This window comes from Zonotrichia albicollis, chromosome 9 (genome assembly GCF_047830755.1).
Source record: "Zonotrichia albicollis isolate bZonAlb1 chromosome 9, bZonAlb1.hap1, whole genome shotgun sequence".
In the NCBI taxonomy this organism is placed as follows: domain Eukaryota; kingdom Metazoa; phylum Chordata; class Aves; order Passeriformes; family Passerellidae; genus Zonotrichia; species Zonotrichia albicollis.
In genome coordinates, this window is record NC_133827.1 from 10,064,171 (window position 1) to 10,083,078 (window position 18,908).

At 59.5% G+C, this 18,908-nt stretch overlaps 1 long non-coding RNA gene across 1 annotated transcript; it reads right to left on the minus strand.

Moving 5' to 3' along the window:
- Positions 1–2,613: 2,613 nt before the first annotated feature.
- On the minus strand, positions 2,614–3,352 carry LOC141730194 (uncharacterized). Its single transcript, XR_012581729.1, has 3 exons — positions 3,190–3,352; positions 2,781–2,802; positions 2,614–2,690 (listed from the first exon to the last, which is right to left on the minus strand). It is a non-coding gene; the product is annotated as an uncharacterized LOC141730194 (long non-coding RNA).
- Positions 3,353–18,908: the final 15,556 nt, after the last annotated feature.

Sequence of the window (18,908 nt, forward strand, 5' to 3'; positions counted from 1 at the left end):
GGGGTCCCGGTCCCTCCATCCCGGCCCTTCCCACCCACTGCCCCCCGGCCCCTCCGGCTGCACCCCCGGACAGCACCGGGGCCGGCACCGGCAGAGACTGCCGAGCTCCTGCAGGATGAGATGTTCCTGGGGCAGCACCGGCTGAGCGGGGCCCGGCTCCCTCAGGCCGTCCTTGCCCGCAGCACTCGGGCTCCAGCAGCCCCGGGCTGCTCCTTCGGGATGTGCTGACTGCTCACGGAGTGCTGCCCTTTGTTGGGAATGAGCCCAGGAGCACCTGAATCATCCCCAAATCCTGGGCCAGGACCTCCTGTGAGGCTGTGCCTAAGCCCTGAGGGGTTTGGGAGCCCGATGGGTGTCACTGCTCTGTCCAAAAATCTGAGTGGATCAGGAATGGCAAGTAGTGCCCCAACATGTCCCTGTCCCGTGGGCCTCACCTGAGCACCCTGTGGAATTCGCAGCGCTCCTGCTCCACCTGCCTGGCCAGGTGCTGTTCCCATGGGCTTCCTCATCCAACCGCTCCCGCCTCAGCCACAGAATTGCAAAATGCCTGGGAGAGGCAGTGGAGCCCTCTGTTTGTGCACAGGAATGCTTTAGGAGCATGGTTAAATTACAGGAATCCCGTTCCTCATTACAACAACTCTGTAAGGGTCTGCAGCTCCCAAAGCAGAACAGGGGCATTGACCTACACAGATCCAAGTTTGCCCCATTTTGTCGTCCCAAGGCACTGCTCCCAGCCTGGGTGGTCCCTGTGCTCTAGCTGCAACTTCAGAGCCCTTGGGGCTGTGGGTCTGCTCTACTCCTCCTCACCGTGGGGATACTGTGTGGGGATCAGCAGTGGCCAAGGAAGAGCAGGAACTGCAAACATGCTCTGGAGGCTCCGGACAAGCTCTGGCAGAGTCAGCACTGAGCACCAGCTTTCCTCAGGTGCTCAGTGCTGACAGTTCCAAGCAAATCAACATTGACAGAGCTGCTGTACCAGGGCTGGAAAAGGAAAAAGGTGTGAAAGGCCGAGGGTTTGCAGGATTTGTTGTCTAAAGCCACCAGAGGTGCTGCTGTGGACTTGATACCTTCCTGGTGTCAGGCGCTGCCTTCCTTCCATTTGGGATCATGGAGAGCAGTCATGGGTGTTACGCAGGGCATGTGCCTGGCCCTGGGACATGGCTACATTGCCAGTGGGCACTGGGATCCAACCTGCTGCCTTGGCACCTTCTGCCTGCTGCCGGTGGTGGTGCCGGAAGCGATTGGAGCCCTTGAGTTTGCAAAAGGAGCGATTTCCCCTCCTGCCTTCTGTCCGAGGCCGCCATGGCCCCTGAGGGGATGGAGCTGGACCGGGGAGCCCCCTGCTGGCTGGCAGTGCTCCCTGCAGCACCCCCTGCTGGCCGCGGTTATAACTGCCACAAAAATCAACAGCACTGAGCGGGAGGGAAAGTTCAGGGTTTGTGTTGTTTGTTCTGTTCTGGTTTATAAATTTCCCAGTAAAGAGCTGTTATTTCTTTTCTTGCACTTTTGCCTGAAAGCCAAATCATTTTTCAAATTTAAAAATTTTAGACATGGGTCTCCTTTCCATTCCGAGAACGCTCCCACTTTCCTTGGCAAATATTTCTCATTTGAATGAGTTGCCAGCTCCTGGGTTCCAGAGTGGATGGGACAGACACCCCAAGAACAGACATGGTCAGGGACTTGGCTGCCTAATACTCTGGCTTTTAAGCAGTTAGGCCACCAAGGGCCCTCTCCCCAGCTGGCACTTCTGGTCACCCAGCCACTCAGGAGCTGGCTTTGGCAGAGCGTCACACTGTCCCCAGTGTGCCATGGCTGACACAATGATGGGCAGATGGAGCCCTATCTCACCAAAAGCAAGGCCTGACCCATCCCTGCAACACACAACTGCCCCAAAATGCCTCCAAACATGAATCTTTTCCTCTCTCTGACACCTCACCCTGCACCATGGCCTGATCCTGACTGCCCTGTAAAAGGGGGAGGCTCTGGAACCCCAAAACGGCCTTTGTGAGAGCATCGTGTGGGGAAAACGTCAGAGGAGGGGTAAGGGACAGGGGACAAGAGAAACAAGAGCCTCCTGATGGCAGCTTTGGCCATCAGAGCAAAGAAAGTCCAGGGCCCTGCCAGCTCCGCTGGTGGAGGAAACGTGCTTGGGGAAGTGTTCAGGGTTTGTTCCTTTTCAGTTGGCTTTGCCTGGAAATCGTTCTGTGTGTGACCATTTGGATGCTGAACCTTGTTCCAGTTTGTGTTGGTTTTATTTTCTCTCATTACTGTTGCAGGAAATTGTTCTTCTCTTAGCCTTTTGGCATGTTTGTGCCCCCACTGGGAGGGAGAGGGACAGTTTTTAGTGGCAGCACACTCATGAGTGGGTGCCCATGGGTGGGGACCCCCAGTGCCCCCCAGTTTCCCACAGTGTCACAGCACATTCCTGTAGATGTCACCGGGTTTCTGTGGTCGCCCCTGGGGTCCCTGCAGCTCCACGTAGGTCACCTGGGGATCCTGGACGGTGGTGGCACGGGGGGGCGCTGAGAGAGACAAAGGCTGTGGGATCTGGGTGCAGTGACACTCGTGGGTGACGTGTCCCTCTGAATGTGTCCCCCGCCTCGTACTCACCCCCTGCCCTCTTGGTGACCACGACGTGGGTGTACAGCACCTCCCCCTCCTCTGGGGGGGCCAGGGGATCTGGGGGGGCCCTGAGGGAATAAAGGGGATGTGGGAGAGCGGATGGGAGGGCTTGGGGGTTGCGGTAAAAGGGGAGAGTGTGGTTTGAGCCCCCCACTCACCTTTCCTGCTGCTTCCTGGCAGCTGCAAAGGAAAGAGGGATGGGGTGACTGCGGGGTCCCAGAGCCCTGAACCCGCTCAGGATTCCTGAACCCCCACAGGACCCTCAATTTCTATCAGGACCCCTAAGTATCCCTGAAGGCCCCCAGAATCCATGAACCTCCCCAGTGTCCCCTACCAACTCAGCCTCAAGAACTCAAAGCCCAGCAGGACAGAAACCCTCCCCCGACATCCCCAGAGCTCCTGAAAGAACACCCAACATCCCTCCAGGACTCTCCAGCACCTCCCCAAACCCGACAGGATCCCCAGACAAGGTCACACTTCTGGGGCTGTGGGTGCTGCCCTATTGCTCCCCAGCTCTGGGGGCCTCTACACCTCCCTGGAACCCCTGTGCCCCCAATTGTCACCCACCCACACTGTGCCATCGGTGCCAGGCCACAATGACACCCATGAGCAGGAGCAGGAACAAAAGGGCTCCACCGATCCCTGCGGCCACTGCAAGAAACAGAGGGGGACACATCAGGGTCACACATCACTCCAGGGGTCCTGCACTCCCTTGCGAACCTGAGGGACCCCACCTGTTTCCCTGTGTGTCCCTTTATCTTGTGGTGTCACCTCCAGGACACCGGGGGTGATGGTGACATTGTCCACAGGCACTGCGGGGACAGAGACAGGGCTGAGGCCACAGGGAGGGGCTGGCAGCCAGAGAGGGGACTTGGGGATGGGAAGGGATTGGTGTGGTGGGGGATGTTGAGGATGGTGTCACGCCACAGAAGGGTGAGGGGACATGTAGAGTGATGGAAGGACCCAAGAAATATGTCTGGGGAACATGGAGGTGCCCAGGGCAGGGGTCCCTAGCAGGATGTGGGAGTTCCCTGTGCCCATCCCCACACTCACTGCGCACCGTGACACGGAGCCGGGCGCTGCTCTTCCGCACGGCCCCCACTTGGAGCGCACCTGGCAGCTGTAATTCCCCGAGTGGGAGACCCCCACAGCGGGCACCAGCAGCTGCGGGGACCCCTGTGGGCCCCCCACCACCTGCCTGTACTTGTAGAACATGTGCAGGAGGGGGGCTCGGGGCCACAGGGGGCTGGGGGTGCTGAGGCAGCTGAGAGTCAGGAGGGACCCCATGGTGGGTTCAGGGGTCCCTCCAGCAGTGGCATCAGGTAGAGCTCAGGGTAGGAGAGGGGAGGTGAGGACTGTGACTCTGAGCCTGCTGGGAAGGGTCATTGGGGGTGTCAGGAGACTGGAGTTCCAGCCATGGGAGTGCTCACCATGCACTGTCACTGTCACTGCTGCTGACCATGACTGCCAGGACCCCACCAAGTCCCCGCAGCTGTAGTGGCCACTGTGGTTCAGCTGCAGGGGGTACAGGGACAGCTCGGTCCCATTGATGAACCCCCTCACTTCCTTCTCGTCCTGGTAAAATCGCACCCTGGTGACTGTGTGGTTCCAATGGCCCCACCGACAGCGCAGTGTCATCGTGTCCCCCTCCAGCAGCACCCCTGTTGGCACCTGCAGCACCAGATCATCTGTGGGACAGGAGGGTCCCCTCTCATCAAGGGGTTCAAGACAGGTCCGAGGTGGTCCCTGTGACCCTGAGAACATCTGGGTGCACGGGGATGTCCCTGTGTGCAGGGCACAGGCTCTTGCCACACAAAGGTTGTGATGCCACCTAAGGAGTGGAGTCCACTCTGACTTGTCAGGGGTCACCCTGATCATTTACATCCCCACTCACCATCTGAGACCATCATGGGGGGACTGAGCCCAGTGCCAGGCCGGGTACACATGTAGGTGCCACTCTGGGTGACAATGAAGTTATCAGGTCCCTCCTGCCACCAGAGCTGCCCATCCTTGTACCAGGTGGTGGCACCGGTGGTCCCCGAGCCCTGGCAGGTCAGTGTCACTGGGTCCCACAGCACCGCTGGCCTCCAGGGGGGCTCCACCAGGAGCTGGGTGGTCTGGGCACCTGTGGGTGACAGGGGACACCAGCCTGCCAGGGCCAGTGTGGGGCTGGGGACAGTGGGGTGGGGCCATGGCATTCCATGAGGACTCACCAGCGAGGCCGAGCGTCTGGGCTGGAAGGGAGAAGGGAGAAGGGTGGGTGGGGGTGGGTGGGTGGGGGTGGCCCTGCAGGGGTAGCAGCACCTGGAGCACAGGGTGTGGGGGATGTCCCCAAACTGTGCCCATGGGGACAGCAGTTCTTGTTAGAAAATGTGTCTGGGTGGCCACAAATGAATTGGATGGTCAGGGGACATGTCTGTGTCACAGCCACCCATGCACCACATCCCTCTGGCACAGACACCTTGGGAACAGGGACACCAAGGCCACTTGGGGCTGAGGCAGAACATGGGGACACTGTGAACACCCTGGGTACAAGGGCACCAAGGACACAGCCCATGCTGGTCCAGGTCACCCCCACCAGCTCATGATCCCATCCCCATGATCCCATCCCCATGGCCACATCCTCACCGTTCTTGTCCCCATCTGTTCCTTTGTCCCTATCCCCAGAGCTCCCTGAGCCCAAAGGTGCCAGTCCCCACATTCTTGTCCCCACATCCCCATCCCTGAATTCCTGCCCTCCTCTCCCTGTCCCAAACACTACCATATATGCCCAGTCCCACCAAGGTTCAGTGTGCATAACAGGGACTGGCTCTGTTGGCATTGAGGACATCAGGGGACCCCACAGCCTCCCTGTACCCCCTCCCCTCCCCATCCCCGGGGAGCCCCATGCCCGGGGCACTCACCCCACAGGAGCAGCGCCACCCTCCCGGCCATCCTGGTGTCCCCCGCCATGTGCACTGGCTGTCACTCGCTGCTGTGGCCACCGCTCCCCTGGCTGGTGGCTCTTCGGATGAAGGGGAAGGAAGCAAGGTCACATCTGTCCCCACGTGTAGGTGGCCCTTGGTGGGGACAGCGTGGCCACAAGCTGGGCACAGGCTGGGGACAAGGCTGGGTGGGACATAGTGGGACATGGGGTTCCCAGGAGTGGGGGACCTCAGTTCGTTTGGGGACCTGGGTAAGGGTGTCCAGGGAAATGGGAGATCCTAGGGATGGAGTCTGTGGGAATGGGGATGTACAGGGCTGGGGGGACTCAGGGATGGGAGTCGCAGGGGAACATGGGCTCCAGGGATTTGGGGTCATGGGATGGGAATTCTGGGGGAATGGGGGTTCCTGTGGGAAGAGGGGTTCCTGAGAGTTTTAAGGTTCTTGGGAAAGGAAGATTTCAGGGGATGGAATGAACAGGAGAGGGTTCCTTTGGAATGGGGGCCCTGGGCCATGGAGATCCTGGCGAATGTCAGTACTGGGATGGGGATCACAGGGAGGAATATAAGGAATGGAGGTCCCATTATTTGATTTCCAGGGGAATGGAGGTCCCAGGGATGGGCAGTGGCTCGTCAGGCCCAGGGGTCTCAGCTCCCTTCCTGGTTGCCTCAGATTTTGGGGTGACCCCGGGCCCAACACTGCCCCCCTGGGTTGCTCATTTCCTGGGCATGGGGGTCCTTGGTAGCTCTGCCTCTGTGGCCTCCCTTGCCCTTCACTTTTTCATGTCTTTATTTCTCTATTTTCCCTTATTTTCCTCCCTTTTGTGTCATATTCCCTCATCCCTAGTTCATGACTCAGCAATCCTGGAGAGCACCTGAGCAGGGAAAGGGTGGGGGGGAGCGAGGGGAGGGGGGGGTGCAGGGAAGGGTGGGGAGGCTGTGGGGGATGGAGGCGTTGGGCTGCGCCCCCTCAACACTTTCACTTTCTTTTCCCTGGACAAGAAGGAAGAGACCGTTTGTGCTGAGAGTCAGATGGGAAAGGGGCGGTTCGGTCCTGAGGGGGCCACATCCAGGGGGTTCCTGCCCTGGGGGCATCCGGTCTCAGGGGGTGACATATCCTGGCATGGAGGGTCGTGTCCCGGGGAGTGGTGGTTCCAGAAATGTCACTGCACATTCCTGGTGCCTTTCCCAGGGGTGGCACATCCTGGGGTCCCCTGTCAATGCAAGGGTGGGTCCCAGCCATGGCCCAGCCCCACTGCACAGGGATGGCCATTGCCCAACCCTGCTCTGCCCAGCCCCAGGTGGCCATTGCCAGCACCCGAGGGTCCCCCCTGCCCCCTTGGCTTTGATTCTGGCAGCTTTAGAGCTGCTGCAGAGGTGAGAATTCTGTGGGTGGAAAAAGGCCTGCGTGTGGTTTGCTCAGCTCTGCAAGAAGCACAAACCACAAAGGGAGCCCAAGCAGTGGCTCTGAGAGGGCCTTTCATGGTTTTCAGAACAGGCCTGGCTGGAAACACCCCCTGCAAATGCAGCTGTGAGGGAACCTGTCTGGAAATGCAGCAATTGATCATTTTGTGCCTTTGCCCAACGGTCTGAGAAAACCACAAAACTACTCCAAATCCCACAACAATCTGCTCAACATCCTGACCTGGATCCTCCTTCTTGAACAATACCTGTCAGCCCTTAGGAACCTCATGGAAAGAATGTTTGGGTCCTGGATGTGCACACCAGAAGAGAGGGGAAAGTGTGGAAATATTGAGCAGGGGCTGCACACGAGGGGCTGGGGAACAGGGGTGTCAGAGCAGGAGCACGGAGTGCCCAGGCAGGGGAATTCAGGGCAGGCTGGAGTGGATTTACCAGGGAATCAGACTCTGAGGCACACACGGGCATTTCCACAGATTCCTGTGCACTGTCCCAAGGATGGACAGAGCTTCTCCTCTTCCTCCACGGGAAGTCAGTCAAGTTTCAGGGTGGGATTGAGCAAAATGGAGAGAGTTCCTAAATGTGACCCAAGAAAAGGCTTCCTTCAGGGCTGTGTTGCTGCCCAGCAGTCAGGGAACAATCCCAGGGAGCTGTTGGACACTCAGGGAGATTCCACACACTCTGTTATTCACAAGCAAATGCTGCTGTGGGGTGCACCAATGGGCTCCTAAAGGTAACAGAAACATCCAGTTTGTTCAGGATTTGTTTGTTTTTTTTGAGAGTGACTTAATGAGACAACAACTGCTAAAAAGATTCTCTAAACTGAACCAATGACCTCTTCTTTCTGCTGCAGGAAAGAGAAAATGAAAGTGTTTGAGGTCCCAGCCAGAGGGACCCATTCTCCCCCCCTCCCAGCCCCCCAGCCACTGCCTGCACCCCCTACCCCCTCATTTTCCTCTTTCTGGGATCCACGCCACTGTTACCTGTTCAGGTGCTCCCTGAGATGGCTGAGCCAGAAAATTGGAGGGCATAGGCAAAAGTACAGGGGTATCTGGGACAGAGACACAGAGCCTCCCAGGACAACCCTGGGGTGCCTCCCTGGCCATAAGCACTGGGGAGCTGTGCTGGGCCCTGGGTCACCCCAAAATCTGAAGCACCCCATGAAGGAGTTGTGACCACTGTGCCCATCCAGCTACTGCCCATCCCTGGAACCCCCATTCCCCTGGCAACCCAACCATGGAACCCCCATTACCTTGGTTTCTGTCTTCCCTGGGGAACCCCATCCCAGGACCACCATTGTCCAGCACCACCATTGCCTTGATCCCATCCCATGGGCTGCTTCTTCCCCCAGAACCCCTATTCCCAAGAGTCCTCTTTTTCCTCCTGCACCCCCAACCCTGGCACCCACATGCCATGACCCCAAATCTCTGGGGACCATGTTCCCACAGCACCCCCATCCCTGAATCCCCCAGGCATGGAGACCCCAATTCCCCTGGACCCCCATTCTCCTGGGCACCCATCAATCCCCATGTTCCCTGAGCCCCCCACTCCTGGCAACACCATCACCCACCATGTCTCCAGACTATCCCAGAATGCCCCCAGCCTGTGCCCAACTTGTGACCACCCTGCCCCCACAAAGGGCCACCTACACATGGGGACGGATGTGACCTCGCTTCCTTCCCTTCATCCGAAGAGCCACCAGCCAGGGGAGCGGTGGCCACAGCAGCGAGTGACAGCCAGTGCACATGGCTGGGGACACTGGGATGGCCGGGAAGGTGGCACTGCTCCTGTGGGGTGAGTGCCCCGGGCCTGGGCCTGACACCCCAGGGATGGGGAGGGGAGCGGCACAGGGAGGCTGTGGGGTCCCCTGAGGTCTCCAATAGCAGCAGAGCCAGTCCGTGTTACCCACAGTGGACCTGGGTGGGAAAAGGGTTGTGGGGGTGGCTTTGGGGAAAGGAACAGGGGTCAGGAATTTGGGGATTGGGATGTGGGGACAGGAACGTGGGGACTGGCACCTTTGGGCTCAGGTAGCTCTGGGGGTAGGGACAAGGGAACTGGGATGCAGGGACAGAAGGGGACCAGTTCCTGTTCCCAAGGTATCTGTGCCACAGGAATATAGTGTTTGGGTGGCTGTGACACAGACATGTACCCCTGCCTCTCAGAATCTTTTGGAGACCACCCAGACACACTTTCCCACAAGAATTGCTGTCCCCATGGGGACAGTTAGGGACAGCCTCCACACCCTGTACCACTGTGCCACTGTTCCCATGGTGCTACCCCCACCCAGCCCTGTCCCTTTTCCCTTCCAGCCCAGACCCTTCGCCTCGCTGGTGAGTCCTCGGGGGATGCCATGGCCCCACCCCGCTGTCGCCAGCCTCACGCTGGCCCTGGCAGGCTGGTGTCTCCTGTCACCCACAGGTGCCCAGACCACCCAGCTCCTGGTGGAGCCCCCCTGGAAGCCGGCGGTGCTGTGGGACCGGGTGACACTGACCTGCCAGGGCTCAGGGATGGCCGGTGCCACCATCTGGTACAAGGACAGGCAGCGCTGGGGGCCAAAGGGACCAGACCACTTTACTGTCACTGAGAGTGGCACCTACAGATGTGACAGACCCAGAACCGGGCTCAGCCTCTCCATGACAATCTTATATGGTGAGGGGGGTGTGGGTGCCCCCAGGCTGGCACCTGCAGGGACCCCAAGAGCTCTGGGTGGGCTCCAATCAATGGGTCACCTCCTGTGTGACCAGGAGCCGTCTCCTGCTCTGGGGACATCCCAGAGCATCCCACGACGGGAGGAACCATGTGTTGGAACTGGGGACCCCTGGTGTGCTGCTTGTGACCCAATGCGGGGGACTCAGTGCCATAAAGTGTAATAGGACTCCTCTGTCCCCCAGACGAGCTGGTCCTTCAGGTGCCGACAAGGGCGCTGCTGGAGGGGGACACAGTGACACTGCGCTGCCGGGGCTGGCGAAACAATCCAGTCACCAGGGTGTCCTTCTACCATGATGGGAAGAAACTGGGGGGGCTCCACGATGGGACCGAGCTGTCCCTGTCCCCCCTGCAGCTGCGCCACAGCGGCCAGTACCGCTGCAAGGGCTGGGTGTTGTCACTATGGAGTGAGTCCAATCTGGTGACAGTGACAGTGCACAGTGAGTGCAAGGATGGAGCCATTGAAGCCCGACATCCTCCAAGGGTTTCCTCACCACTGCCTGAATCCTTCATCCCTCCCTTTACTCTGGCCTGGGTCACCCCAAATTTCCCAAGTCCCTCTTGGTTTCTCCCAGGACTGCCCAGTTCCCCCATGCAGATCCCTCATCCCTCTCTATGTCCTCCCCAGCCCTCCCTGGATTCCTCAAAATTTCCAAGGTCCCTGCTCCACCTTCTGGTCTCCCTTCCTTCCCTGGGTCCACGTGTCCATCTCTTAACCTCAAATCATTCCCTGAGTCTCATCAGCCTCTCCCCCTTTGTCCGGTTTATCTCGGCTGTTTGAGGGGCCTGGGAGGCCCGGAGGTGGCCCGGAGGTGGCCCGGAGGTGGCCTTGACGCAGCCCGCGTATCAAAGGACAAGAAGAGGCTTCAGTTCTTCTTTCTGGTTTTATGTTTATTAATTGTTTATCTAAAAAATGTTCTTTCAGCCTAACAAAGATCCGCTCAGCAGTCAGCCATGGGCACACTGTGTCGTCCCACGGACCGCCACGTATCTTTATACCCCTAGTTACGTATACAATATTTATCATTTTTCCCCAATACCATCTATTCTTATAACTCGGTGTACTCTTAGTAATAACCAATAGAAAGGTGCCACCATCACCAAAGAAGATGGAGGAGAGGAGGAAGAAGAAGGAGGGCAGGACACACCCCAATTCCTCCATCTTGCTCCTCTAAACCCCCCTGTACATAAATCCTAAACCCTGTTTCTTACCCTCTAATTAGCTAATCTTTCCACCCTTCACCCCGGTGAAGCCCTCTTATCTTCATAAAGGTGTCGTCTCCCGTGTAGGGTCAAAGTCCTGCCACCAGACACTTCTGGCAACATTCCAGGACTCCCGGGCCCCCCAAGGGTGGTCCCGGGGGCCCTGCATCCCAGGATTCAAATCCTGGGATCCCACACCCCTTTCCCCATCCCTGCCTGGGTCTTTCCCTATTTCCATGGGGTCTTGCCATTGTCCCCAGGTCCCAACATGCCTCCCAGGTCCCCTTCTGCTCACTTAGATCCTCTCCACTCCCCTCCAATCCCCCTCTTTACCTTCCCATGTCCCCCACCCCTTCTGGGTCCCCAATCCTTCCTGTGTCCATCCACAGGGGTCCCACCCACCAGGGTGTCCGTGTCAGTACAGCCCCCAGGGGGACAGGTGCCACTCGGGGACCGCCTGGTGCTGAGCTGCACAGTGGCTGTGGGGACAGGTCCCCTGTCCTTCTCGTGGCTCAGGGAGGGCTCGGGGTCACTGCTGGGCACCGGCCCTTGCCTGCATCTGCGCCATCTTGGAGACAATGACAGCGGCCAGTACCGGTGCCGGGTCAGTGACGGGGACAACATGGCCGAGAGTGACCCCCTGAATATCACCGTCCTGGGTGAGCAGGACCCTCGGGCTGGGAGTGACCCCACCCACGGCACCCCCATCCCACCTTGGCTGGTGTCAGCCCTGTCTGTGTACCCACAGTGCCCATGGCCAATGCCACCATCACCCTCAGTCCCCTATCACACCAGGTGCGTGCAGGTGACAACATGACCCTGCGCTGCTCGGTGCAGGTGGGCTCAGCCCCTGTCACCTTCACCTGGCTGCACAACGGGCAGGAGGTGGCCCAGGGTCCCCTCCTGGAGCTCAGGGCAGTCGATGTGGGACATTCGGGCATCTACCAGTGCGTGGCCACCAACCAGCTGGGACAGGACGGGCACCGCATATTCCGGGCACTCAGCCCAGAGATGGCCCTGGAGGTGACACCGCGGGACACAGGGACAAACAGGGACACAGGTGGCGACACAGAGGGTCACCAGGGAGTGCAGGACCCCCGGGATGATGAGTGACCTTGATGTGTCCCCCTCTGTTTCTTGCAGTGGCCGCAGGCATTGGTGGGGCCCTTCTGTTCCTGCTCCTGCTCCTGGGTGTCATTGTTGCCTGGCACCAGTGGCACCGTGTGGGTGGGTGACAATGGGGGAACGGGGGTCTCAGGGAGCTGTAGAGGCCTCCAGAGTTGGGGAGCGATAGGGCGGTGCCCACAGCCGCAGAATTGTGACTTTGTCTGGTGGTGCTGTAGAGTCTGGGGAGACACTGGAAGGTCCTGCAGGGATGTTGGGGGTTCTTTCAGGGGCCCTGGTGGTGTTTGAGAGTGTCTCTGTCCCTGCTAGGCTTTGGGTTCTTGAGGCTGAGTTCGTCAGGGGCACTAAAGAGGTTCATGGATTCAGGGACCTCAGGGATGCTTGGGCATCTTGTGGGAAATTGAGGGTCCTGTCAGAGTTCAGGAATCCTGAGAGGGGTCAGGGCCTTGGGGACCCTACAGTCACCCCTCCCTTCTTTCCTTTGCAGCTGACAGGAAGTGCCAGGAAAGGTGAGTGAGGGACTCACACAATACTCTCCCATTTTACCCCAACCCCAAGATATCCCATTCCCTCCCCCACACCCCCTTTATTCCCTCAGGGCCCCTCCAGATCTCCCAGCCCCCCCAGAGGAGGGGGAGGTGCTGTACACCCATGTCGTGGTCACCAAGAGGGCAGGGGGTGAGTAGGAGGCGGGGGACACATTCAGAGGGACACTTCACCCACGAGTGTCACTGCACCCAGATCCCACAGCCCGTGTCTCTCACAGCATCCTCCCGTGCCACCACCCTCCAGGATCCCCAGGTGACCTACGTGGAGCTGCAGGGACCCCAGGGGCGACCACAGGAACGCGGTGACATCTACGGGAATGTGCTGTGACAGTGGGGGGAACTGGGGGGCACTAGGGGTCCGCACCCATGGGCACCCACTCGAGTGTGTGCTGCCACTAAAAACTGCCCAGCTCCCTCCCCGTGGAGGGACAAAGATCCCAAAGGCCTCAGAGAAGAAGAAGTTCCTAAAACAGAAATGAGAGCGAATAAAACCAACAGCAGTACTCCTTTGCATTCTAGATAATGGCTTCATATCTTTTTTTATTTTGCTGCCCAAAACTGCGCCTCTCTGCTTCCAGCGTTTCTCTTGGCTGCTGCTTCAGGGTGTGGGCACCATCATCACAGAACAGCTTCTCCTCCCAAAGTTATCCTTATCCTCTGCACTTCCACGTGTCTGCCTTGATGTTCACTGGGGAACTTGACACTTTGTGGCTGCTCATTGCTGTGCTCAACAGGGACACAGTTTTGTTTGGACATGAGCTGCCAGAGCAAGACACGCAGCAACTTAAGCCGAGAATAGCAGAGGCTGGGCAGATTCCGTTTTTCACAGAATGTGGGAAAGAGAGTCAGAAAAGTGCAAGGAAATTTCATACTGTTACTTTGCAATCTAATTGCCCTGGGAAACTCAGCAATGGATGGTGCTCTGGTGCTACTGCCAATGCCTTCCATGAGAAAAATTCATTTCAGGAAGGAGCAACATCATCTGACAGAGACCAAGTGTGTCAGCAGTTGCTCCAGGTGCTTCTTCCATCAGCCCCTAAAGGAAGGAGCACAGCCCCTAATGCACATGGGCTTTGGCTCCTTCTGGCACAGAAGCCCCCCAGGGGCACAGGTCTGTGGGGCAGGAGATGGGCACCAGTGCTGCCAGGGCTCAGGGGGTGGCAGCTCTGCTTGGGCAGGGACTCTGCCCCAGCTGATGATGTCAGCGCTACCCGGGCCCCAGGCCTCAGAGCAGCATTGGTGCCCGGGCCCACACGTTCCTTGTGCGAGTCACACCCGCGGGTTTAGGATGGCCATGGGCCGGTACGTGTCCCAAGGAGGCCGTGCCAGCTTCCCTGGAAGGCCCCATGCCCTTCCCAGCGCGGCTGTGTCGGCAGCCCTGGGGGCTCCTTCTGCTGCCCTGAGCCCGCAGTGCCGGGCAGCGTTTGCTGATGCTCTGAGCCCTTCCTAAAGATCCTGTGGGGCTGCCTTAGACACCTGGGGCCAGGCATTCCTTCCAGCCTGGGCCACTTTGGCTGGGCTGGGGGCGGCCCCAGGGCAGGCGGCAGTGTGTGCAAGGGCCCTTGCTGACACGCTGCAGCACGGTCACTCTGACATGGAACCGGGTGTCCAAGGGCCCTTTGTGACACATGGCGACAAAGGAGCTGGCGGTGACAGAAGCAGGCCACAGTGCTTGGAGCACGCGACAGGACAGGACGGGACAGAGCGGTGCCGTGAGGAGCCCCCGCACAGCACGCTCGTTCGTGTCCTACCTGGAGCTTATCCGAGGCGTTGCTCCCAAAGGTGACCTCGTGGAAATACTGCGGGCCTTGCTGATCTGTGGCCTTGCCGAGGTTCTCTTTTGCAGGAGCCTGCAAGGCCAGACTGTGGGACTTGGTGACTGAGAATTTTTCGGAAGCATCTCCCATCCCTGCCGCAGGCGCCCTCGACTGCAAACCACAATACTTGACAGAAGACTCCTGTCCTTGTGGCAGGAGCCCTTGAGACCGAGTGCAAGACTTGCTATCCTGCAGCCTTCCTGCGGCTTCTCTCTTGAAGGTGGCTCTCAGGCACAACTGCAGGACTTGGTGACTTGGAGCATTTCCAAGGCATCTCTCCTGCAATTGGCCACAAATCCAATCAGAGATATGGAGCAGAGACTGCCGAGAGTGCCAAACTTGGCCTGGGTGGAGGAGGAGGAAGAAGGCCCTGGAGCTGCCCCAGCAGTGGAGGCCGAGGAGGTGGTGCCATTCCATCCACTGCAGGAGGGTGAGTAGCAGAGCTCGGCCGCAGGACTGGTGCCTGCAGCCAGGTTGGCGCCATGGCATGGCATGGCATGGCATGGCATGGCATGGCATGGCATGGCATGGCATGGCATGGCATGCCGTGCCGTGCCATACCATGCCATGCCGTGCCATGCAATCCCCTGGAGACATGCCCAAGGACAGGACGGAAGAGGGGCCGGGCAGAAACCCCGCAGTGGCTGTGCTCCATCCCCTGGGCCATGCCGGGGCTCTCCCTGCCTGGGAAGCGCAGGGCTGGGCTGTGCTCTCCGGCCTCTCCCGCAGCCCCTCAGCTCTGGCTGCGCTCGCTCTTTGCCAGATGCAGCCCTGGAGCGCACACAAGAGCAGGAGTCCAGCCGTGGCCGCTTCCGCAGCACAGCGCAGGTACCTGCAGCCACCCCCACCTGGGCTGGGCCTGCTGTCCCTGCTCAGCCCAGCACCGTGTGTGCAGCACTCCATGCAACCTCCCCGGCTTCCTGCCCCTTCCTACATCTCGTTTGCAAATTCACCAAGAGCTTTCAGTAGGAAGACACCAGCACTATGGGCACTGGGTTCAGAGCAAACTCTCAGCTCCTCAAACTTAAGACCAGTGTCACCCTGCTGCATTTGCTCGTGGAGAAGGGTGTTTTCAGGCCAGAACAAATAAGCAGCTTGTGGCCAGGCTTCAATTCCCCCATGAATCACATGGCTTCCCGAGCCATGCCTGCTGGTCCCTGGGTGCCTTTGAGGCCATGGCAGTGCACTGGGAAGGGAAGCACTTTTCTGGGGAAGCTGGAAACTTTGCTCCATCTGGCAGTTTCCAAGTCCCCTCATGCCTTCTCCAGGCGCACTACCTCCCTGAGCTGTCTCCCAGCTCTCTGCCCTCTCACGTCCACAGCTCCTAGGACGGTGTCCGTGCCTTGTGCTGCTGCCTGGGCCCAGCTCGGCACGGCTCTGGGCTCCTGCTGGCCGGTTCCCTGTCACAGCCCTGTGCCTTTCAGGTCCTCGAGTGCCTCGGCTTGAAGGAATGCAGTGACAGTGTTCTGGACATCCTGTCAGAGAACTTGCAGAGCGAGCAGAGGGAGAGGCGTCATTTGGCACTCAGAGGCTTCAGAGTGCTGGGCAAGAATGCCTTGATGGTGAGAAGGGGGCAGTGGCTGAAGCCGTGCAGGCAGCGTGGGGCTGGGCAACGCAGTCGCTTGGCCTTGCCTGGGCTTCGGGCGCTGGGGCAGCTGCTCCCAGCTCTCCTGCCTCCCGCTTCAGCTGTCCCAGTGCTTCAGGACAGGCCTTAAGCCTCTGGGCCCTGCGGCAGCAGGGTGGCCTTTCCCAAACTTGTGTTCCACACAGGCTGAAAAAATGTGGAGCCTGGCTGAAATGCTGGTGGAGCTCCTGCAGGAAAATGAAAGCAATGTGATCAGGATGACCATTCTTCTACTGAGATATTTGCTGCTGGATAATGGTGCCCCAATACCCACCCCCATCGCCCTGCAGCTGGCTGAGGCGCTCCTGCCACTCTTTGACCATGTAAGGCTCTGTGCCCACAGCCACAGCCACTGGCTGCTGCCCGGACACTTGGTGCCCTGTGGAGATGAAGGCCTGTGCTCTGGGGGCCTGAAGCAGCTGATGCTGAGGTCTTTTGCCTTTTCTTTCATTCAGGATGATAGCCAGGTGCAGCTGAGCTCCATGTGTGTCTTCCAAGAGATGCTGGAGTTAGTAACAGAAGATGGAAGAAAGGCCTTGAAGTGCCACGTGCGCCAGAGCCTGGTCCCACTGTCCTTCCACTGCCACAATGGGAATAAGATTGTTGCTGAGGTAAGCACTTGTGGCCAGCTGCTGCCCCTGGGAGGGGGCTGGGCTGCCTCCTGCCCGAGCACCTTGCAGGCTGCAGCCTCGTCCTGGCTGTGGCACTGGGATGCTCCTGTGCCCTGGCCTGTGGGGCCATCTATGCCTCTGTGGTGCTCTCCAGGCCTCTCGGGAAACGCTGCATTCTGCAGCCAGATTCCTGAAAAGGAGGGATATTGAACAAATGCTCCAGGTGGATCAGACATGGAGGTTCGGCGAGGGCCTGGTAAGAGCCGCCGCAAATCTCCAGCCTCAGCCCGGAGAAGGCCCCTGAGGGCGGTGCTCAGTGTGTGGGCTGGCAGCTGTGCCCCTGCCCGCTGCTGCAGACAGAGGCCGTGCGGGCTCTTCTCCAGGCTCCCGTGGGCCCCAGCCAGGTGCCCATGGAGCCCTGGCCCGGTGGGGCTGCAGGCTGGCACCGCAGCACCCCGGGCAGCAGCCGGCCCTCTGCCCCCTGCCCTCGGGAGCCCTTGGCCAGCGGCTGCTGGCCGCGCCTTAGGGCTGTGCGGCCAGGGGAGGCCGGGGCTGGGCGCAGGCAGCGCCCGGCCCAGGGGCTGAGCCCGCGCCAACCCTTCCCTCCTGCTGCTCTCTGCAGCTGGCACAGGACAGGAGCCGAGCGGCCGAGCACCTGCACCAGGCCCTGGGCTACCTGCGGAGCCCACAGGAGCCCCTGTGAGAGGCGGCCGTCCGGTTCATGGGTGAGTCCCGAGCCCGGGCTCCTCCCCGGCCCCACCTGCTGCCCCGGTAGCGCCAGCCGGGCCCAGGGCCATGGAGCCCCGCCTGGCCTGGGCATTGCTGCTGCCGCCCACTGGCAGCCGTGCCCTGGGGTGGCAGCGGGCGGCAAGGGCCGGGCTGAGCCCTGCCGGGTCAGCAGCCCGTGTGGCCACAGTGCCGGCAGCGCCGCTGGCAGGGAGCTGTGCCGCTGGGGCCGTGACAGACTCTGTGTTCACAGGCATGGCCGGGCGGCACCTGAGGGGGCAGCAGCAAGAGCTGCAGCTGATCTGCACTGGTGAGTGAGGGCAGCGGGCAGACAGTGGGGACTGCCAGGGGGAGTTGCAATCCCTGGCCTGGCTGCGGAGGGCTCTGCTCCCGTGGACAGAGCACACTGACATTTCAGGGCCACATGGGGGATTTGTGGCCTGCAGCTTCGGGCTGATCCCCCTGCTCCCTGCTCCCTCCTGGCCATGGCAACAGCCGGCTGGGATGGCCTTTGCAGGGGTCTCTCCTCGGCTTCCCGCAGATGCGGGATATGATCATGGCTCTGTTCCTCTCTCTTGCAGCCCTGGAAGAAATGGCATATGACAGCAATCCTGCCATCAGAAATCTGTCAGCTGAAGCTGGGTTCGTTCTGCGGGCTGTACAGAGGGCTCCCTACTCCACTTGGCGTACGCTGCGAGATGAGTTCCGCAGCGCATGGAAGAAACGGCCTCGCCTGTGCCACAGAGCCTTGCTGTTCTGCTGGAACTATGTGTAAAGTTGATCTGGAAGAGTCTTGTCTGCTGGGGCCACTTGAGCCAGCAGGGATTTTCTTTTTATTCAATATTTTTGTGTTCATATCTTAATTTTTCTATTGTATGTAAATAAAAATATGTATAGTAGACAGACTTCCAGGATCTTTTCCTTGCGAGGTTAGGCAGGGCTTAGGGAGAAGGATGAAAAGGGTGCTTGCACTCAGCCAGGTGTGCAGTGCTGCAGGGGAAATGGCCAGAAGCCCCTTGGCCTTTGGTGGTTCTGCTGAAGCCTTTGTGCTGCCCACAGAGCGGCTGGGCAGGGGCCGGAGCTGCGGGGATCCCTCTCAGAGCGGAGCCCGGAGATGGCCACAAGCCCTGTGCCAGGCAGGAAGCGCCAGCCGTGTCCTCCTGCCCGTGTGCTGCTGGCTGCAGTGCTGAGGGCTCCCAGGCGCCTCTGGATGGGGCTGCTCTGGAGCTGCTGTGGGGCTGCGGCGCTGCTGCCGGGCAGCTTGGCCGGGCTGGGGCAGCGCCTGAGGGGCTGGGGCGCTGGCAAGCCCTGGGCAATGGGCTGTCAGAGGCCACAAGTAGCCCCCTGGCAGCCGCCTTGATCCTGACAGAGTTGACTTGCAATACACATCCTGGGCACTCTGGAACTGACAGCATCAGTGTTGTTGGAAACTGAAATGCAGGGGCTTCTCAGATCTTTGGGCCTGTTAGCCAAGGCCTAGAGTTAAACACAGGATTTGAGCTGAGACCTTGCAAAGGGCTTCCAAACTTAGGCGCACAAGCGAGATTGCAGATTTATAATATAAAGCACAGGCATATTAAGCTAAT